At 41.0% G+C, this 24,092-nt stretch overlaps 1 long non-coding RNA gene across 1 annotated transcript in view; it reads left to right on the forward strand.

Moving 5' to 3' along the window:
* The window catches only part of LOC148145288 (uncharacterized), a 30,549-nt gene extending 9,087 nt beyond the window's left edge, over positions 1-21,462 (forward strand). The window contains exons 2-3 of the long non-coding RNA XR_015761389.1: positions 2,778-2,934; positions 19,145-21,462. This is a non-coding gene — a long non-coding RNA (uncharacterized LOC148145288). The remainder of the gene's footprint in view (positions 1-2,777; positions 2,935-19,144) is intronic.
* The last annotated feature ends 2,630 nt before the right edge of the window (positions 21,463-24,092 follow it).

A 24,092-nucleotide genomic window follows, 5' to 3' on the forward strand; every position in this document is an offset into this window, starting at 1 on the left:
TTTGACTCACAAAGGGACTCATTTATGCTTGCCAAAAGATGCATATAATTCACATGCAGGGTTCCATTCTCTGCAGGAAAAAGGAATTTGTCGAGGCAACTTGCCCATTTTTTAATTAAATAAAAGCCCTAGTCCATTTTCCATGGCAATGCCTTAATTTATCAGAGTTGACTTGCCAATTGAAAAGCACCATTTTCTCATGCAATATAAAGCTTTGCTCACTTTGAAATTTGGCATTCTTAGACCTGTCCCATCAAGTGCAAGGCAAAAAGCTATGACAGAACTGTACTCCAGTGCAATAGCAGCTGGAATGTGTTACTGGAAAAGCGCAGCAGGTCAGGCAGCATCCAAGGAACAGGAGAATCGACGTTTCGGGCATAAGCCCTTCTTCAGGAAGCTTATGCCCGAAACGTCGATTCTCCTGTTCCTTGGATGCTGCCTGACCTGCTGCGCTTTTCCAGCAAAACATTTTCAGCTCTGATCTCCAGCATCTGCAGCCCTCACTTTCTCCTCCAGTGCAATAGCAGCCTGGATTAGGTGGTAAATCCTTGGGTACAAATTTTCTGATTGGAAGATGGTCATTGCAGTGGTGCACGAATGAGTTGGGTATGAGGACCTTGCAGAAGGCCCAACGTAGCTGAGTCCAAAGGAATTGCCCAGGAAACTGGAACTTCTGATGGCCTAGTGCCTGGAACTGTCCAAAACGCTTGCCAGATCTGAGATGGGCATAGTGATGGTCTTCAAAGACGTGGGAATGATTGGAGACTTGAGTGTGGGAGGAAAGAGGCCTCATGTGGAAGGTCAGGAAAGAGGTGTGCTGCTTGATCACAAGATTGGCCCAGTCAAGTACTTTAGATCAGGCAGGTATGAGTAAGGGTTTTTATCTCACACATCCAGCAGCCCTTATCTAGTCTTAGCTGCTGAGTTTCTCAATGATGGGAAAACCATCATTTAACTCAAAACTTGAATAACAAAGAGGCTCCTGGTCTCATTACAATATTTAAAGGGCCATATAAGATCCTCAGAGTAATTTGATTGCCTACTCATCTCCACAAAAGTTGATATTACCATCAGATATTTTACAATTTAGCCACCACTCTTTCATCAACCCACACTCACTATTTTATGGTTAAAATTTCCTTTTATTGGCTTGTTGCAAATGAGTAGCTCTCTTGAAGTCATAGCAAGCGCCTGTGGTGACTAATAGATCATCATTCCCATTTATTGGTTTTGCAAGAAGAAATATGAGCGATCGTTTAGCTAACCGAGTACTTCTTTCTTCAGTTAATTTGAGAATAGTTATAAAACAATCCATATGTTAAGGACTAAACAATCTTTGTGTCTTTAGTTGCAATCCTAGCTGGAAATTAAATAGCTCTGAATTTTGGTTCGAATTTCTTTTGATATCAAGGCATTCTTTTGCTAAATGCAACTTGACATAGACCGAGTTGAAAAGCTTTAGTGCATTTTGTAAGGATAGATCTACATTGCTGACAGGAAACCTCATGGGTCTTTGCAAGAGAGATGGCTGAAATTGCAGCTTGAAATGATATGCTGTACTTCTTCATACACAGACGCACATGCACATACAAAAACACACACATACACACAAACACACATACACACGCACAAGGTAGAAAGAACATGGATATCAAATGGATGAGCACATTGGGAAATCAGAGCTGAAGTCCAAAACAATGTCAAGAAACCAGAGTTGGATTGAAAGGAGAGGGAGGAGATCTTTTAAGGATTCAGCGAGCAGCAACGACTCGAAGAGAAACTTATAAATTAATAATGAGGCTCATAGAATTATCCATTATGTGACTTCATTAATAAACCATGTGGTTAATGCTCTGAGAAATCAGAAAAATCAAGCTGGCGCTTAAGATAGGGCAATCTACCCCACCTCAAAAATTTTGAAATAAATACTGTTTGGAAGATTTTCGACTGATATGAAAAAGGGCGGGTCTGGAGCCAAATGAGGAAGAACAAACAGATGTTGCACAAATTACAGCCAAGTTCTTATTGGAAGCACAGACTCTTCCAGTAATTGCACCAGTTTAGGTGATGGACTTCCCGTAGACAATTGCATACTGCACTGTTGCTGATTTAGTAATGGAAGGGGGAGTTTTACTTGTTTAGAGATCATGGTGATTATTCATACAGTTTAATTTCATAGTTTAATTTCTAAGTTGGTAGTTTAGCAGATCATGGCAAGCTATGACAGAGATAGTGTGTTTACATTTCTCTTTAGACAAGAAAAAACAATGTTCTGATTTGTTGATGGATTAATAACCAAGGTAGTAAACTTGATTGTAGCTGCAAATATTTTAGATTTCTTGCCAAACTTCTGTACTTCGTCTACTCTCTCACTTTATAAGCTAGATTCAGTCTTGAGTTTCACAGAGAAATGAATAAATCATTCCACCTAGTTTTTCTTATCATCAACAATACTTTAACACTATTCTGTACAAAGCACAGTTCTATTTGTGCCTCTCCACTCTATAAGTGTTGGTTTTGGCTCAGTTTGTTACAAACTTGACCCTATCTCAAGACAGGGTCCCACTCCAGAGATTTGAATGCAAAATAGGCTCATAGTTCAGTGCTGTACAGAAACGGTGTTGAGAAGCTTTCCCTGGTATCCTAACTGATGCTCAACTAACTAACAAGCCGACCATTATCAAATTGCTGTTTATTGGATCTTGTTGTGCACTAATTGGCAGCTGTGTTTCCTACACCAACCATATCTACATAACTAATACATTGCATTTAAATAGATTACAACATCCTGAACCCATGAAAAGTGCTGTCGTAAAGTGGTCTGGGGTCAACAGAGAACAGACATGATCAAGTCGGCCATTATTTAGTTGGTCACTGCCAATCTCCAAACTTTACTATTGATCTTCTCCAGAAGGAACTCAAAGTCACTGCCAGGTATGGAATTGACAGCAACAAACTGAACTAAGATATAAAGTGACACTAAGCACAGTCCAAATCCCCAGGTCGTCCACATATTGAACAAACACTAATGACCATTCAACCTGAATCTTAGTAACATAAACACCCTAATCTGATGATCAGTACATTATTCTACATTTCTCTCTTCCAGCTTTTGTATTTTATTACTTACTTGAAATGATTGATTATTAAACTTATCTCAAGTTTACTCTTGGAAGAGACAAAATTTGTTTTTTTAAACAAATAAGCAATTGATAATAATAACTAAAATAATTTGCCTGAGATGTTCTCCTGCTTGTGTAGAGACTGGGCTTCTTCATTTTCAGGAACGTCCATCAGATGTCCACACATTTCTCATCCTCCCATTGGTGCTCCACAAATTTGTATGTGGCTCCAGAGATTTAACTTCTCTGGCTGGACAAACAAGCCCAGAGCTGTCCTCTGTCCTCCGATGGAGACTACTCAAAATGGCTCCCCCCCGCCCCCCACATCTCTTGTTCTTTCTTCCATGTGACTTGTGTCATTCATTTCAAGGTCACCTGAAGCCCCAGTATGATGTATGCATGTACACAAAGGAAGAGTGCACCTTGCAGTTAGACAGAGAGCAAGTTATCCCTTGCGATATCCTCAACCCTCAAAATCCACTATTGGTTCTCAGTTAGCTGTGACCCTGTATTAGAGAGAAAATGTAAGGCACTTGTGGGAGAAAATTCGCTACCCTGTCCACCCACAGCATGGCCAAAAAGAGTATAAGGAACCTTGTCTGCCTAATCCACAACAGAAACTACCCAGAGTGCCTCAGCCTTGACCAAACAAGCTAACTAAGACAGTAGGCAGCAAACAGGAGATGACTCAAACCACTTCCAGACTGGGAAACACTTCCCAAGACAGTCTGACAATAGACTTCCTAGCCCTCAATAAGCACAACTACTCCTGAAGCCATAAGGGCAACCTCGCTCCTCACATTTAGTAGAACTCCACAAAGGGTGCCAAGACTGAAAGGCACCAAGGTAACCATGACCAAGCCACAATGGAAACTCACTGATGCTGGGATGAGAGACACTCACACCTACTCTCACACAGGACCAAAATCTCCTGTTTCGATTATGGACTGGTTGCTACTCCCAGACAGCTGATTGCTCTCCCAGCAATTTCATTCTTCTCTTGATCAATCTGTAATTCACACCATTGTAACTGTATCCTTATAAAAACTGCCCGCACTCACCGTTTGGGGGAGAGAACTTTTGACCTACCTGTACAGACTGCCAGTTCTGTGTCAGCCTAGTCAATTTCTCTTCCAGCCATATCACTCGTAATAAACAGTTTGTCAATTTCACCCGATCCGCGCTTGTGCAGTCTCTGTTCAATTGGGTAATTTCTCTGACTGTACTCAACCTCCTTCATCTCAGAGGCTACTTCATCTGACATCTGCCAGCACATCCATTTAAACCTCCTGCCTCCTGTCCATAACCAGATAGAGAAGCAGGACAATCTACAATCTGATTATCTCCTGCAAAATGCTAACAAAAGTCACCCTCAAAAGGGGGCAGAGTCCCCAGCATGGGGTCATCCATAAGTACTGCTTTTTCTTTAACATCATACAAATATAAAGCCTTAAAAGCCCCAGAAGGAACTTTAGACTCCCAGACTTATGCCTGCAAAATCACATAGGCAGCACATGAGAAATTTGTTTATGACTTCCATGGTCAAAGCCATGATGGTTGCTAATGAGTCTGTATAATGAGGAACTATGTGAAAATGATGTAGGTTATATCCCACATGGCCTTATAATGATAAGAAAAATCGGAGCAGGAGTAGGTTTAATGGCCCATCCAACCTGTCAGATAATTTATGGACTTCATCATCTTCATATACCTATTTATTTGTTGGTTACCTTAGTGTTTAAAAATTTATCGAGCCCTGCCTTGAAAGTACTGATCAACTGAGCATTGAAAATAGGCAGCACGCTGGCTCAGCGGTTTAGCATGCTGCCTCATAGCACCAGGGAACTGGGTTTAATCCCACCCTTGGGCTGTGTGAACTTTGCACATTCTCCCTGTGTCTATGTGGATTTCATCCAGCTGCTCCGATTTCCTCCCACAGTCCAAAGATAAGCAGGTAAAGTGGATTGGCCATATAAATTGCCCTGCAATGTCTAGGGAGGTGTTGGCTAAATGGATCATAGCCACGGGAAAATGCAGGGATAGGATGCCACTGGAGAGTCGGTGCAGACTCCATGGAACAAATGACCTCTACTTGCATGGTAGGACTTCTAAAACCTGACATAGAAATTGCAAAGATTCACAACCTTCTGAGTGGAGATATTTCTCCATATCTCAGTTCTAAATGACTGAGACTACTAGTAACATTTCTAGACTCTGTTACTCAAAGAAGCAGCTTTTTAGTACCATTCATTTTGGATTGCACCTAGTGTGAACAGAAAGGATATTATTTGTACCAATATCCTTTGGAGCTTTAGTATGTCAGGCAAATGCCAATCCCCATCACAGAGGTCGCTGATCTCACTCAAGTAGGTCATTCATTTTGACAATTTAATTTCTTCTTGTCATTTTTGCATTGCCTCGATAATAATGCTGACAAGATCATTCATAGTGTCTTTGAAATTCTTTTTTTTTGTTTTTATAATGAGGTTTCCAAATTTCTAAGAATCAAAACAATTCTCAAGCACAAATTCCCGAGCATGATGTTCTCCATTAGATATTCCATTTGTCCAAAATGCCAACTCATAGAAGCTTAAAATAGTTAGCCTCAGTTTGCCGCTGAATGAATAACATCACTCAATGATTCTTCCATGTGACGTGGAACCATTTGACCCAAAAATTGTAGAACAATCTTAGCTTATTAAATTTTATTATTCACCAAGCAACATGACACTCATCCTACAATGTTCTAAATGGCAACTGACAAATAATGGAAAGAAAAAAGCCTATTTTCAAGTATTTTATAAATCACAGATAGACTCGAACCCTCTAAAAATATAGAAACCAAGGTGTTGCTCTTTAAAACTTCCTTAATCCTCAGGCTTACCACAAATCTTTGCCAGATTTTATATTGTTTTTCCTTCGATTTGACACTATCCTTATCATCTCTTGTTAGCCATAGTTGGCTTATCCCCTTCGTAGAATCATTCTATCTAACTGGGATATTTTTATTGGAAGCCATGATCTGTTTGCTTAAATGTCTATCATTTTTCATCAACAGTCTTTATTGCTAAATTCCTTTCCCTACCCAATTCCAGCTTGCCACATTTCCCATGTTACGATAGTGACAAAACATCAGAAGTATTTCATTAGAATAAGGTGTTTTGGGACATCTGAAACACTTTATATGAATGCAAGTTTTCCCTGCCGTCTGTAGAAAAGTTACAATGAAAACAGACAGTTACAGTAGCAAATTGCGATAGCAAATTATTCCACATGTGCATGAAGAGATTTATTAATGTCACTGTGGTAAATGTTTATCTACTTGCAATAAGTGAGTAAAGCATTTCACCCATCACAATCATCCACCCCCCATCATTTCAAGAATCAATCAAGAAACACCTTCTGTACCAAATTCTAATGGAAATTATATTCCCACGTTCTACAATTGAATTATGTAGTAGAGGATTCGCTAATAATTACAAAATTGTCAGCAATGCGTTTTTAAAGTGTTAAAACTACTTTAAGCCTCAAATGGCAATAAAGAGTTGTTTGCCACAATTACCCATGTGGGAGTTTCTTCAGTATTAAGCAAACAATGTTACATTATCATAGAAACCTAAATCTCTCAACTTATAAAACAAAGATTCTGTGAAATTGTAAAGTATTTATTCCTATCGATATTTTAATAGGGAAAATCACAGTTCCCATTTATAATTAGTGGATAAATTAATAAACTAACTAATCTTCAAAAAACAATCAAAGTTCACTCCAGTGGACAGGTCATTCTGTGATAATGCATGTTTTGTTAACTCGAAATCACTATATTACGATTGTTGAACAGGGACAGAGTTTCTATAGTGCAAAGTTTTAAAGTGTGTGTTGGTTATAACACGATTCTGACCCCACTGGTTCAAATGGTGCTGCTATTATGCGATTTTCTTATTACACAGGTTGCATGAGAACGGAACTACTGCGTTATAGAAGAACTGATTGTACATTAAGAGGTCTAAAATTCAAGCCAAATTAATAACTTAATTGGTATCTGTATTCCACCTTTGAGTGACTTCTATTAATTTGACTGTTTTGACTAACAAGACAAAGTATAACTTGGCAATTGCTTCTCCTGCTTTGCTCATATGGTGACCCATGGAGTACTTTTGGGAGATGTCCTTGGTCTCATCTGCTTCATTTTATGCCTGTTATCCAAAACCAATATTACTCAGAAGTGTGTTGTCAATTTCTGCATGTATGTCAATGCCAACCAGCTATAGCTGGCTGCAACTTCAATTGTTGTCACCACACTGTCAAGCTACGTTTTGAGCATCAGAAAATAGACGAACCAAAACTTCCTCCAGTTGACTTTTGCTGACCCTGAGACATCCTCGTGAGTGTCTTCACATCTCTGTCTGAAGCCCACTAACCTCTGCAACAAATTTAGTTGAAGTCAACATTCTTTCCCTATGCTCAGCCTGTAACCAAGACCAGTTTCTTTGACTCTCAAGTTGCTGAGAGAGGTCCTTTTGCTTACGTTGGGTTAAGAGTTGCATGTGAGCTTAAGGCATTGCATCTTAAACTGCTGCCAATCACTGCCACCATAAAAAATTGTCCCACAACTTGTCTGTCTACAAGCAAAAATGGAACTGTTAATCCAGAGACTCTGGTAATGTTCTGGGAACCCAACTTCAAATCCCACCATGGAAGAAAGTGAAGGTTGAATTCAATAAAAGAAACTGGAATTAAGAGTCTATTGATGGCCATGAATTCATTGGCGATCATCAGGAAAACCCATCTGGTCCATTGGTGTCCTTCAGGGAAGAAAATTGCTATCCTTACTTGGTCTGGCCTACATGTGACTCCAGGCCCAATCAATGTGATTGACTCATAACTATCCTCTGGCAATTAGGGATGGGCAATAAATGTTGGCCTAGCCAGTGACACCTTCATCCCATGAATTAATTTTATAAAAAGGAGTCAAAGACATAAACGTAGCTTCCTAGTTAACAGTACTTGTATGTAGTCTTACCTTTCAATAAAAAAAACACAGTATTATTCCTCTTTGTTGTATGATCGGTTCATTTACTTTGAAGAGAAAAACGTAACACTGACATGCCCTGTGCTCTCATCACTTGCTTTCTACCCTCTCGAAAAAGAGAGCAGAACACCCAGTGATCGTGTTACACCCTGGTACTAACTACATAAGTAAACAAAGGGATGTGGTCATAAAAGGAGAATATATAGAAATGTAGGACCTCAGAGTTAGTTATCTCAGGATTACTACCAGTGCCATGAGCTAGAGAGTAGAAACAGCAGGATATATAGGATCAACATTGGCTGAAAAGATGGTGTGAGGGGAAGGGTTTCAGGTTCATGGAGCATTGGGACTGATTCTGGGGGAGGCAGTTACACCTGGGCAAGACCAGGACAGATGTCCTTGTTTGCCATTTGGTAGAGTGGTTAGGGAGGGTTTACATTAGTGTGGCAGGGGGGTGAGAACCAGAGGAGTAGGGCACTGGATGCAGAAATTGAGGCAGAGGTAGAAACCAGGGTAAATGTGACGAAGAACAGACAGGGAAACGTTGTTAAAAAGAACAGTGAAGGTGGTCTGAAATGCATATGTTTCAATGCAAGAAGTATTATAGACAAGCTAGATGAACTTAGTTCCAAGTACTAACCAATGCTCTATGACATTATTGTGATACAGAAACTTGGCTGAAAGGGGGACAGGACCTGCAGCTGAATGTCCCAAAATGTAAATGTTTCAGGTGTGATGGGAAGGAATGTAAAAGAAATGGGGGAGTTGCATTACTGGTAAAGGGGTATCTCACAGCTGTACTGAGGGAGGATACATCAGAGGCAGTATGGGTAGAACTCAGGAATAGGAAAGTTGAAATCACAATGCTGAGGGTATACTACAGGCTTCCCAACAGCCAGCGGAAGATAGAGGAGAGAATATGTCAGATATTGGAAAGATGTATAAATAGCAGGGTTGTTGAGCTGGGTGATTTTAACTTCCCCTATATTGACTGAGACTCACTTCGTGCTAGGGGCTTGGATGGGGCAGAATTTGTAAGGGCCATTCAGGATGGATTCTTGACTCAATATGTAAATAGTCCAACCAGGGAAGGGGTTATACTGGATGAATTTTTGGGAAATGGGCCTGGACAGGTGAGTGAAGTTTCAGTGGGGGAAAATTTCAGGAGTAGTGACCATAATACTGCTTTTTAGTTTTAAGATACTCATGGATAGAGGTAACAGCAGTCTCGGGTGAATGTGTTAAATTGGGGGAAGGCAAACTACAACAATATTCGGCAGGAATTGGAGAGTAGGCAGAAGTGGGTACTGCAGATGCTGGAGATTAGAAGCAAGATTAGGGTAGCGCTGGAAAAGTACAGCAGGTCAGGCAGCATCTGGGGATCAGGAAAATCGATGTTTCGGGCAAAAGTCCTTCAACAAGAACCAGAGAGTGTTGACTGGAGGTGATTATTTGAGGAGACATGTGGGAGTATTTCAAACGGCAGTCGATAAGAGTTCAGGAGCAGCACATTCCTGTGAGAGTGAAGGATAGGTGTAGCAGGTTACATGAACCTTGGATGACCAGTTTTGTTATGATCATGGTCAGAAACAAAATGGAAGCAATGTAAGGTCTAGGAGGATGGGAATTGATGCAGCCCTTGAAGTATATGAGGATAGTAGGAAAGAACTTAAACAAACAATTGGAAGAGCTAAAAGGGGTCATGAAAAGTCATTAGCAAGCAGGATTAAGGAGAATCCTAAAGCTTTTTACACAACTATACAAAGCAAGAGGGTAACCAGGGAAAGGATCACCTCAAGGACAAAGGAGGGAATCTATGTGTAGATCCAGAAGCGCTAGATGAGGTCTTAAATGGTTACTTTGTATCGGTATTCACCAAGGAATTAGTGGAGGATGATCTCAAGGAAGAAAGTATCGAATTTCTAAGCCACATTGCTATTATAAAGAAAGAGGTGTCATGCGTCTTAAAAAGTATTAAGATGGATAAGTCTCCGAGTCCTGATGGGATTTATCCCAGAATATTGGAGGCAAACGAACAAATTGCTGGAGCACTGTCAGGCAACCATGTATCCTCTTTGGCCACAGGTGTGGTCCCAGAGGACTGCTAATGTTGTCCCATGCTTTTAAAAAGGGTATCAGGGATAATCCAGGAAATTACAGTCCTGTGAGCCTCATTTCAGTGGTAGGGAAATTATTGGAAAAGATTCTCAAGAATAACATCTACAAACATTTAGAAGCAAATGGACTGATTAGCAATAGACAGCATGATTTTGTCCAGAGGGAGGTCATGCCTCAATAACTTGATTGAGCTTTTTGAAGAGGTGATGAAGATGATCGATGAGGGAAAAGCAGTTGATGTTGTCTACATGGACTTCAGTAAAGGCTTTGGCAAGGTCCTTCATGGCAGACCGGTACAAAAGGTGAAGTCACGTGGTATTATGGGTGAGCTGGCAAGATGTACACAGAACGAGCTTAGTCATAGGAGACAGAGGGTAATGGTGGAAGGATGCTTTCAGGATGGAGGGCTGTAACTACTGGTGTTCAGTGCTGGGACTTTCTGCTGTTCATGATCTACATAATGATTTGGAAGAAAACATAGTTGGTCTAATTAGTAACTTTGCAGATAATACAAAGATTGGTGGAGTTGTGGATAGTGAGGAGGATGGTCAGAGGGTATGGCAGGATATATTAGTCAGTGGAGGCATGGGCAGGAAAATGGCAGATGGAGTTTAATCTGGCCAAATGTAAGGTGATGCATTTTGGAAGGTCAATTGCAGTTGGAAATTATACAGGGAATGAGAAAACCCTGAGGAATATTGATATGCAGAGGGATCTGGGTGTGCAGGTCCACAGATCACTGAAGGTGGCAGTGCAGGTAGATAAGTAGTAAAAAATACATATGGCATGCTTACCTTTATTGGATGGGGCATTGAGTATAGGGATAGATGAATTATGTTGCAGCTTTGTAGAACTTTAGTTAGACCACACTTGGAATAATGTGTGCAGTTCTGGTCACCACACCATAAGAAGATTGTGGATGCTTTGGAGACAATACAGAAAAGGTTTACCAGAATGTTGCCTGGTATAGGGGGATTTTAGCTATGAAGAAATGTTCGATAGACTGGATTTGTTTTCACTGGAATGCAGGCGGTTGAGAGGCGACCTGATAGAAGTTTATAAGATTGTGAATGGCATGGATAGAGTGGAAAGTATGAGGATTTTTCCCAGGATGGAGGGGTCAATTACTAGGGGACACATGTTCAAGCTGTGGGGAGCCAGGGGAAGTTTAAAGGAGATGTGCGAAGCAGGTTTTTCACACAAAGGGTAGTGTGTGCCTGGAATGCACTGCCAGAGGAGGTGGTGAAAGCAGACACAATAACAGCATTCAAGAAGCACTTGGATGAATACATGAAAAGAAAGGGAATAGAGGGGTATGGTGAAGAGTTTTAGTATGGAAGGGCAAATTGTCAGCACAGGCTTCGAGGGCCAAAGGGCCAGTTCCTGTGCTGGATTGTTGTTTGTTCTTTATTATTGGTAATTGTTCTTTCAGGTAACAGATCTGGATTCTAGTTCTTTCTACATACTTTCCTCACTGATTTCAGAAATACAATAAGTCTTTTCTCTTCAGTGTTATCCTCCTTAGCTTCTCTATTTATCTCCCATTTCACTATGATCAGTGTTTTGTATATCCCATTCCTCCTATTGTAAGATGTCTAAGATATCTGCACATGAGAAGTGCCACTTGTCTTTATATAATGATGTGCCAATTTATCATGTTTACATATTGCTTTGTTTTTTAAAAGCAATTAAGTTGTTAATTTCTCATTCCTCAGCAGGACACTCTTTGAGTTTATTTCTGGCTTCCTAAACAGTAAATGCCTTGCATTATCTAATTCAGCTATAGCCTTTGCATTGCTGTGAAGTAGTTCAGAAGCACATAGATACAAAATAAAAGTAACTCACTGCAACACCAAAACTCAATTTGGCAGAACACGTATATTTTACATTAAGTGCAGTCAGAAGCCAATTACTTTGTTAGAGAGTCAACTGCCCTGAAATATTTAAAGCCTTAGGATTTCACCAGCATTTTAAAGACAGTGAACAAAGCCCAGTAAACACATTCAACCAAGGAAAATGGTTGAAAAACTGTATGGCTGCCTGTCGTATAACTTGGATCTGCTGGCCTTTGCATCACATTCTGCAGAGGTCAATGCTTACAGATCAACTGGCCACATGAGGTAGGTTTATAAACAAATGATCTGCAGCTTACGAGAACATTTTGTGTGCAAATGTAAATTAGAAATATATCTTCCAGAAATGTAAGGCAACAAGAATGAACCCTCAATAGCTTCAATTCATCCCATAATCTAACATTGCTTATAAAATTTGAAAATATTCTTGTCAAAAATAAAGACTTATAGCCATAGACATTAGGTCATTGGTGTTGGAGTATGATTCCAGCTTTGGGTGCATGGATTAAGCGAGAGAGGTCCTGGGTTCAAAGCCTGGATAAGGTTTAGCATGGGGCAGCACGTTGGCTTAGTGGTTAGCACTACTGCCTCACAGCGCTAGGGTCCCGAGTTTGATTCCACCCTCGGGCAACTGTCTGTGTAGTGTTTGCACATTCTCCCCTTATTTGCGTGGGTTTCCTCCAGGTGTTCTGGTTTCCTCCAAAGATGTGCAAGTTAGGTACATGGGGGGTGCTAAATTACCTATAGTGTTTAGGGATATGTAGCTTAGATGGATTAGCCATGGGAAATGTAGGGTTACAGGGATGGGTCTGTGTGGGATGCTGTTCAGAGGATCGGTATGGACTTGTTAGGCTGAATGGCCTGTTTCCACACTGTAGGGATTCTGTTCTAAACCAATAGCTCTGGTCAATCTACAGTGATGAATACATGGGAGGTAACTGGAGAAAGAGAAGTGAAGCAATTCACTGCAGGGTGAGAGAGTTGTTGGAAGGGCTGACTCACATTACTCTGTGCTGTCAGAGAGAGGTTTCAAAGGGTTGAAACAAAATTCCACCTTCCCTGTCGACAGAGCTAACACATGGGAACAACACTGAAAAAGATGAAACCCCATCAGTCTGAAATAGCTAATAACTCTACACAATGTCATGATTTTAGGCAAACCAACAGCAAACTTTACAACCTGTGTTGTAAAAGAAATTAATTTTTCGTCAACATGTAACTGAATTCAGATAGCATGTTGTTTTTCAATTCAACTCCTACACATCAGATTAAAGGAGAAAGATGATTGCAGAAGACATCCTGATGAGCAAGAGGATACACAATAGAGCAATTTCTTGTTTTATTTGAAATGGATTTTTCAGACTGAACTCAGATTGTTATATATCAATGATTTCATCAAGTTTATGCCACACATTCAATTAAAATGTCCTCACGAGCAAGCAGTAGTCGATCAATATTGTCAAACTGATTCTGAACTACTACTGCCAAATCCACTATTCTGGCGATAGGCCCAACTGGCTTACATAAATGATTATAAGATCCGCCTGTCTTAAAAACATAAGCACAAGCATTCCTTGGAAAACAATGAGGCAATATTCACCCACCATAGAATCACTATGGGATTCATATTGCAGGAATCAAGTCAATCTAAATACACATGTTATGAGCTCCCCCTACTGTAACATAAGCAGAAGTCACACAACACCAGCTTATAGTCCAAAAGGATTATGATGAAGCAGCACATCAAAAGCTTGTGATTTCAAATAAACCTATTGAACTATAACCTGGCATCATGTGACTTCTGATTTTGTCCATCCCAGTCCAGCACTAGTATCTCCATGTCATGGCTACTGTAATATAGAGTGAAACTTTGATAACATCAAATGGAATAGGAATATTGGACTGGGCTCCCTCTCGGGTGTGGGGGAAGAGAAGTCAAGAGTGTTTCAGGGATAGCCATTCTTGGAGATTATGATAATGACATAGCTTTAACTGACACAGAGACAAGTTCCCTGCACAATTCAAAGTAATGGATGGGCAGAGAGATAGAGTGCTTGAGCAAGGAGGCACCCTCTAACCAACTTCCTTCAAATTTTAATTAAAGCGTGGTTCATCTGGCCTTGAGGGGAGGCATGGATTTCCCTTGACAAGATCAGGGCTGCAGACACAGCCATACCCAGGCAGGAAGGAAACACCTCTCGGAAATGCCCCAGACTGCCAATTCCAAGCACCTGAACTGACCACGCTGAGAAACTGAAAGCAAGCAGCAGAATGCCAGAGGCCTCCTTTAAGAGAAGTTAACAAAGCTCTTAAAAGAAATCTAATTGAGTGGGGGTGCATCAATAGCTGCACCTGCAATGGATTTGAGAAGCATTGTGAACCTGTTCAACAACAGTCTGAGGGTGACACATTGGGGTTATTAGCCATGCTTTCTGGATGTACCCCTTATCATCGATGGGTCAGCCCTGGATGTGATGTAGGAGAATGAACAACTTTGGATTGCATCAAGAGTGTGGCGCTGGAAAAGCATAGCAGGTCAGGCAGCATTCAAGGAGCAGATGAATCAACGCTTCAGGCAAAAGCCCTTCCTCAGGCTTTTGCCCAAAACATCGACTCTCCTGCTCCTCGGATGCTGCTTGACCTGCCGTGCTTTTCCAGCGCCACACTCTTGACTCTGATCTACTGCATCTGCAATTCTCACTTTCTCCAACTTTGGAATTGTGTAAAATGTAAGCATGGGAACAGTTCCCTGGATAAAGTATTCACACCTACAGGAATTATTGCCTGTGGTCACAAACTAGCTGGATATTGAGGGGATGAAATCCCTTGCTGTTCAGGAATCTGTCTGGATGACACCAGGGAATTCTGAACTCCAGTGTTCTCTTGGATCCTGAGAAACCCAGCAACACAATTCAGGCTGTTTGGGTCCCACATGAATTGCACAATCAAATGTGTTATCTAAAGAGGGGAATTCGTGAACTCACAAATGCCAATTGGGAGGTGCCATATGTATCCTCAGCTGCAGTTTCAAGGGAACAGTTGGAAGAGGGATTCAATCCTGCTACAATCTTCAGCTCCATAGGTACAGTGCTTCTTCCAATTCACAGGGTGGGAGATCTTCTTGCACAGGTTGGCTGAAATAGGTTAAAAACAATAATTTAATAAAATAATTTGCAGTGTGAACCTTTAGACTCATAAGGACACAAAACTTGTTAGATAAACAAAACATGGTGAAAGAACGCCTCCGGTATCCTGTCACCCTGTATTTACACATGGAAAGAACTTGACACTGATCGAGCTCCTCAGAGCCAGCTCATAGAGTGGACAGAACCTCTGATACTCCTGTTTATATCTGTCAGCTGGGATCCCTGATTGGGGCTGTGAATCTTATCCAATTAAGGAGCTCATATTCTGAGGTCCACTTGATGAGGCTGACCTCATTACGATCACTATACATGGGACCATTTGTTCTCGGAGCTAGGTTTTCTGGAAGATAGCAAAGGAATAACAAGCTAATGCCCACAGTCTTACTGAATGGCACTGCTGCCTCACAGCGCCAGGGACCCAGGTTCAATCCCAGCCTTGGCGACTGTCTGTGTGGAATTTGCACATTTTCCCCGCATCTGCGTGAATTTCCTTTGGGTGCTCCGGTTTCCTCCCACAGTCCAAAGATGTGCTGGCCAGGTGAAATGGCCATTCTAAATTGCCCATAGTGTTAGGTGCATTAGTCAGAGGAAAATGGGTCTGGCTGGGTTAGGCAGCATCTAGGGAACAGGAGAATCGACGTTTCGGGCATTAGCCCTTCTTCAGGAAGAAGGGCTAATGTATGCCCGAAACGCCGATTCTCCTGTTCCCTAGATGCTGCCTGACCTGCTGCGCTTTTCCAGCAACACATTTCCATCTCTGATCTCCAGCATCTGCAGACCTCACTTTCTCCTCTGGGTGGGTTACTCTTCAGAGGGTCGATGTGGACTTGTTGGGCCAAAGAGCCTGTTTCCACACTGTAGAGAATCTAATCTAAAAAGGTTATTTATTTAATGAACCACTGAGTCTTGAAAGAAGTCATTAAAACATCAGGGATATCAGACAGGAAAGCATTTTTGATATAAACAAATCAGATATGAACCATTAAGTAAGGACAAACTGTCACCTCTAGTGCAATCAAACCTGATAATATGTACATGCCTTTACACTAATCATATATTACAGTTAGATCTATATAGTGATAGATTAATTGCACTCATATTCTATTCATGATGTAAACCTAACCAATAGTAATGATTCGGTTTAGATAATTGTACACCTCTTAATTAATTAATTTCTTGTGACCAAATCTGAGAGTATAACTGCTTCTGTAATTCTTTATTCTGTGTCTCCAACTTATTAGCTTTTAGATACTATGGAGACCGTGGCTACAGCTAAGTAATAAAGGCAATTTTAACACTCCACAGATCTCTATCTCATCACTCTTTATTGATAAGGGCCAGTGGGTCTACTATGTGACCCCAAAAGTTCACACAACAGTGGCACTTGTATGTGACACTATCTCTTGTCACATAAAGACACCTGTGGCATTGGCAATCACTCATCTGCAGGTTGCTACAACAGCATTGGTATGCCCTCTCTCGATACATTGGTACTGAAGACCCTGGTTATCCTCTCCACACATAAAGTTCCCAGAGCCTTGGGTCTCTGGTCCTCTTGTCACTGGGTATCCCCTAACCTCCTCCATAGATGCAGCAAAGGCAGGGCAGCTGCTGAGTTTACTTGGCAAACATTTTGCATTTAACTAAGGGTCTGAGAACAAATTGCAGGAAGTAAATGCTTGGTTTTCTTTAGAGAACTTGTCATAGTCAACCTAATCTTTAAGCCTTTATCGGCAGCTTATGTTGTGTTATGTCCCATAGCCAGTTTGACAGTGTGCCTTTAAGACACATATCGTAGCATGAGGGTATCAAAATCCCATACTCCATCTTACCTCAGATCACTTGAAGTATGGCACTCCTTCATCGTGAATGCTCTCCACCATACTACATTCTTCCTGCTGTAGATGGTCTTCTCTTAACCTAAACCACCTCCTCAGTCATGCTTTACCCTGCTCTCTAACTGTTGTTTTGTCCATGGGAAGGAAAGATGAACGAGCTCCTCATTCTTTCACCCTTTTAGCATGCAGCTATTTCATACCTCAATTAATGAGATCAAAATGAAGGAAACAATTATAAGGTTTTATTGAGTAAAAGAATGTAGAATTTTATAAGGTATCACCGCTCAAAAAATAACAAAATCTCATATCAAACATGCCCAGAAACACAGGTATAAAGTTGAAAATGGAGATGTTGAGCACGAAAGGAAAGATCTAAGGAAATGCACTTTAAAAGCAAAATCCTTAGAGTTCTTGACATTTAGTTTTAACGTGACATCATGGTTGTTTAATTAATTACTTCAATTCTCACTACCTGAATGTTTCCCTGATTTGTTTTTCACCAGCTTTTCTGAGAGGCTGAGAGAATACAGAAAGGTGGAGAACAAATGATGTCTTGATCCTTTCAGCCAATAAAGCTTCCTGTGGCCTTCAGCAGGTCTCAACCAGGTCAAGGGGCATTGCCTTCAGTCCCGGCACATTTGGTCAAGGGCAACCTTCAAAATGGAACCATTGGTTTGGGAGCAGTCAGTCAGCCACTCAGGATAGTCAGTGTCAGGATACTTTTTACATAAGGAGTGAGGAGCTAAATGTCTGTCGTCCACGCCCATCAAGTGATTTTTGGCCTTACTGGCGTCTATTTTCCTCCTAGAATGAAAGAGAAAGAGAGGCAAGGACAAGAAAGATGAAAGAGCTGACATACATATTACATTTGGTGGAGATTACAGCGGTTTATAAAATCATGAGGGGCATGAATAGGGTGAATAACCGAATTGTTTACTCCAGATTAGGGGAATCCAAAACTAGAGGGCATAGGTTTAAAGTGAAAGGGGAAAGATTTTAAAATGACCTAAGGGTGGGGTGGGGGGCGGGGGTAACCTTTTTACAGAGAGGTGGTCCCTGCATGGAATAAGCTGTCAGAGGAAGTCTTGGAAGTGGGTACAATTACAACATTTAAAAGGCATCTGGATTGGTATATGAATAGGAAGGGTTTAGAGGGATATGGGTCAAATGCTGAAAAGTAGGACTAGGTCAGATTGGAATGGCTGGTCAGTACAGACAACTTGGACTGAAGTATGTGTTTCCATGTTCTATGACTCCATTAGTTATTGGGCAGCATAGAGGGTGTGCAAGGTTAATGATATCAGGGATTGAGTTGTGTGACAGCCAGTTATGGAAGATGTCACAGCCATTAACCAGAGGATGAACCTTGGTGGGAAATGGGTACTGTAGTAGAGACAGAGTGAGTGTGAATTTACAGAGAAAACATACCCTGGTGGAATGGGGAAGGACATTGACCTTCTGACAAGCCACAACAAGACTGCCTCACCTGGAGACTGCCACGCTGTGCTGAGGCCACTACTTCTCCTTAAGGCCAGAGCCTCAGCCTAGCCTGTGAGTCTGGGCCAGGGGAGTCAGCCAGGGATCTGCTCCTCACTTGCCGGGAGACCCCGGGCTGGGATGGAGCCATGTCCGGCTCGTCCTGGTGTTACAATCGTTGCCGCTGGAGGCCTACTCCTTCACCCACTGCTCTCCAGGCTCAAAAGAGAAAAGAAAATGAAAAGAAAAAGAGCTAAAGAACAAAAGAGGGGAAAAAAGGGAAAGAAAGCAGACGGGAACTGCTGAGCCCCAGGCTCAGCCCATGTACTCCATCGCTATCTACATCTTCAGGGTGTTCCATCCCTTAATCAGCTTTCCCTGAGCCCAGGAGCCAAACTGTTATGACTTTCTCTTCATTTTACTTTTTATTATTATGAATGACTTCTGTCATTGATGTGGGTGCCACGGTGGGGTGACTTATAAAACTGTTCACTGTACTTTTCATGTAAATATACACATGATAATAAATTTCTGCTCTATTCTATTCTCTTTCCTGCAGTGGTGGGCATTCCTCTGGATGGCTGAGACTGTTCTAAACCAGGTGTCAACCTCAGATCAGGCTGGTGTAGTTTGTTGTCAAGGCCTCCACTCCTGAACCTGAGAGCATTTGTCAGTGTACACAACAGGCTTTTAAAGATGGATGCAAGGGATGTCAATGGCAAGTTGTCCTGGATTGTCTGAATAGAACTGGGTGAAATCAAATGTGTACCATATCTTAGGGGTATGGTAGCTAATTAATGCAGCAGGTTTAGTACAATATGTTAAAATAACTTGCTAGGCCTCATTGTAAAAACAAACCTCCATGCAGCTGCCATCTTTCTTCGACCCTATCAATGTGAATCTTCCCTCTTCCTCCCAGTTCTCTTTCCATTCCTCAATTGGGCATGCCTAACAAGCATGACCTTTAAGTTTGATACCTTGCCATATCTTTCCACCTTTTTCTGTAAATTTTCTGTTGACCCCCACTTTCATTTGCTACATCCTTGAAGCAAAGAAACATTGTGGTGATGAAGGAGCCATGCTACTAGAGAAGTGTGTACTTGTCAGAGCTTTCAGGAAGAAGTCTACCCCACCAGGTATACACTCCCATTATTTTGTTGGGCTTGAACATAGCTTTTCTCACTTCTGTCTAGCAAGATTGCACTGAGGTTAATGAGAACTCATGGCATGCACATGAATGGGAAAGAGTTTCTGAATCATTGGGAATAGACACTTGCCTGAAAGTTTCTAAGAACTCAATACCAAAACTCTAATCTACTATCAGGAATCTGAATTTTGGCCTCCTAACCAATTAAACTCAGTCTCCTTCCTATCTAATCTCTCCAGGTGGGCCCAGAAAAATCCCCCTACTGAAAGCTATCTTTATCCCTTTGCAATATCATTGTGTTCCCTTCACTACCCACTTTCCCACCTGTCTTTGTATTGTTGAACATAATACATTCAGTCATAAAATCATAGAGTCATAAAGATGTACAACACGGAAACAGACACTTCAGTCCAACTCGTCCATGCCACCAGATGTCCTAACCTAATCTAGTTCCATTTGCCAGCAATTGGCCCATATCCCTCCAAACCCTTCATTTTCTTATACCCATCCAGATGCCTTTTAAATGCTGCAATTATTCCAGCCTCCACCACTTCCTCTGGATGCTCATTCCATACACACACCACCCTCTGTGTGAAAAGTTGCCCCTTAGGTCCCTTTTATATCTTTCCCCTCTCACCCTAAACTTATGCTCTCAGTTCTGGACTCCCCCAACCCAGGGAAAAGATCTTGTCTATTTATCCTATCCATGCCCCTCATGATTATATAAATCTCTGTAAGGCCATCCCTCAGCCTCTGATGGTCCAGGGAAAACAGCCCCAGCCTATTCAGCTTCTCCCTATAGCTCCAACCATGGCAACATCCTTGTAAATTTTTTCTGAACCCTTTCAAGAATATCCTGCTTGTGGCTGACAAGTGGCAAGTAACATTCATGCCACATAAGAGCTAGGTGGTGACAAGAGAAAAACTAATCATCATCCCTTGCTTCTCCCATATCAACATTGCCGCAGCTGTCAGAAACAGAACTGGACTAGTCATATAAGTATTGATGGAACAAGACCAGATCAGAGGCGAGAAACCTTGCAGTGTGTAACTCATTTCCTGGCTTCCCAAAACCTGGATACCATCTATAAGGTACAAGTCATCAATATGCCCCACTTGCCTGGATAAATGCCCCTCCAGCGACACTCAAGAAGAAGCTTGATGCCATCCAGGACAAGGCAGCCCATTTGATTGGCACCACATCCACAAACATTCAGTCACACCACTAACAGTCCGAAACAGCAGTGTGTAATACCTACAAGATGCACTGCAGAAATTCACCAAGGCTCCTTAGGCAGAATCTTCAAAACCCATGACTCATGCCATTCAGAAGGACAAGCAGATACATGGGAACACCATCACCTGCAAGTTCCCCTCCAAGCCACTCATTATTCTGACTTGGAAATTTATCACTGTTCCTTGTATTAATGTGTCAAAATCCTGGAATTCACTTCCTAATAGTATTGTGGGTCTACCTGCAGCAAATGGACCGCAGAAGTTCAAGAAGGCAGCTCACCAATACCTTCTCAGGGGTAACTTGAAATGGACAATAAAAATTATTCCAGCCAGTGACATCCACATCCCATGACAAAATAATGAAAAAGAATACTTTGAGCCCCAGCTAACATATCATCAACAGAAGCGTCAGCTGAATATGTAAAAACTTTTATTCATGGGGTGTGTTCATTCAATGGTCTAGCTCTGTATACATCTTATTACATTAAATTCGAAATTACAGAAATCTGAAGTTTCCATAAAATTTGGTGTTAATTTTTTTCACTTTGTGGAGTCTTTTTTTTTTCTCAACTAGTTTACTAGTTTTTTGTATGTCATCTTTAATCAGAAGTGAGAGAGACAATGATATTGGTATAAACAACATTAGTGAATCAGTTTCCATTAATAGAGAAGAATTGCAAAACAAGACTTCATATCACACAATCATGGAAGAATGTTGAGACAGAGATCACTGCCCTATTTCTGGAAAGAGTCAACAAACAGTTGAAGTCAGAGAAGGTAGAGGGACAAAGCAGGGTTATGTGATTAGGATTTGCAATTTGTATTTCTTGAGCAAAGTGCCAGCAGTGAGATAGAAACTGTAGCACAGAAGGAGGTCATTACAGACTGCAGTAAATTCAGCCCTATTTTGAAGGCTTACTCATACTGATATTTGCTGTTAAATTCTGTGTCATATCAGCACTGCTACCTTGTTTTTAATTCTAGCAGCAAGATTCCTGACCTTTCCAGCATTGATCTTTCCCTGTAGTATTAACACAATATACTTTCACCTCAGATTTCCTTTTGAAGTCATACCAGATCCTTGAAGTGGAAACCTCTGCCCTCTGTTAGCTTTGTAGACCTGATGTGAAATAAGTTCAGTCCATCTCAGTCAATAACTGGCCAATGGTAATAAGCATGAAAACGCATTGTCAGTCTCACTCAGGCTCCAACATTGAATATTATAATAGGTGGAAATGTCTCACTGGTTGGTCCCAGAGCAAAGGTAAAGTTGCCATATATTACAATGGAATGGGGCAGCTCTCTTCTAGAGAGAGATGACTGGTGGTGGTTTATCCTGAGGGTCACAATACCTCAGGTGAGGGGATCGGTTGAGAAGGAGACTCCTTCATGGTAACCTCAGCTGGTGTCGGAATTGTATCCATGCTGTTGGCATCACTTTATATCACAAGCCAGCTGTCCAGCCAATAGAGCTAACTGACCCCAACCTGTGTTCTTTCAAGATTCAGTTTTTAGCATAATGTTGGGAGAGAGGTGAGCTTGCCAGAAGTAAGAACAAAGAGAAATTGCACAATCTTTCAACTTCATAAGCAAAATCACGCAAATAGCTTACAAAATGTTGATATTAAATACAGTGTAATTAAAGAGCATAGAACAATTTTCTGATAAAAACAAAATAACAGATGCAAGCATTGTGACAAAAGCAATCAGGATGAAATAGCATCAAATGATGTGTGTAGGGAAGATTTCTCCTGCTTCCTATTCATTACAACATAGTTAAAATGCCATTTGCAATTGTTCATGAGCTTGCTCTAAAGAAAGAATACCAGATTTTCAGATAATAACCTTTAAGGGTCACATAAGTGAATGGCCCAAATTTAGCCATGGTATAGATAGTAAAACTATCAATGTTGGCCATCATAATCCACTCAAACTGACAGCAAAGTCCACTCATGCACAGAATAGTACAGAAATCCAGATGTTTCTGTTAGCGGTTCTACATTTTTTTATAGAGGGTTTGATGTTGATCCACACATCCCAGATTACAAAAGTCTGAATTGACAAGTATTTTGCTGACTCATGGTAAAACTCTTGATAAAGTCACATTTTGTTAAATGTGATGTAACTAAGGTTTTAACAGTAAACTAAGCTCATAATCTCTATTAAATTTCCAGTCCAGGGAGCTAACTTTATATTTGTGAACTGTCATTGTTTTACTCACAGATGGAGTATGGAAACAGGCCCTTTGGTCTAACATGCCCATGCAACCCAACCTTCACAGTTAAACTAGTCCCATTTGTCTGCATTTGGTCCATAACCCTCCATAACGATTCCATCCACGTATCTGTCTAAATACTTCTTAAATGACAAAATTGTACATGCTTCCACCTCTACCTCTGGCAGCCCGTTCCAGACACTCATCATCCTCTGTGTGAAAGAATTGCTCCTCTGGATCCTAGTTTTAATTTAAGACCCCGCTACCATGGGAAAAGCCATTGGCTATCTACATTACCTATGCTTCTCATGATTTTATAGACCTCTATAAAAACACCCCTCAAAATGCTATGCTCCAGGAAAAAATGTCCCAGCCTACTTAACCTCTCCTTAGAACTCAAATCTTCTAATGTAGGAAGTATCCTAGTAAATCTTTTTTTGCACTTTTTCTAGTTTAATGATATCCTTTCTACAGCAGAGTAACATAGTACTCCAAATGTGGCCTCACTAACGTCTTGTACAGCTGCAACAAAACATCCCAATTACTATACTCAATGCTCTGACCAATGAAAGAAAGCTTGCTGAATTCCTTCTTCACCACCCTGTCTACCCGTGACTCCATTTTCAAGGAGCTATGAACCTGTACCCCTAAATCTCTTTGCTCTACAGCACTTCCCAAGGAACTACTATTTTCCATAAGGATAAAATAAACACATTCTTTGTTAATTGCCACGTTAGCTTCTATCTTAATTCAACCATAATGATTCAATTCACTATTTAAAAAGTTAAAGTTGAAGTGAAGTAAATACATTTAACTTCCTGGATTACAGTGTATGTGAATAATTCAATGTTATTTGCTGTTTACCTGCTTGCTGACATTACTTTAACTTGGCATCAGACATAACCAGTT

This window comes from Chiloscyllium plagiosum, unplaced genomic scaffold, assembly GCF_037043375.1.
Source record: "Chiloscyllium plagiosum isolate Xiang-an unplaced genomic scaffold, Cpla_swu_hap1 HiC_scaffold_25, whole genome shotgun sequence".
Taxonomy (NCBI): Eukaryota; Metazoa; Chordata; class Chondrichthyes; order Orectolobiformes; family Hemiscylliidae; genus Chiloscyllium; species Chiloscyllium plagiosum.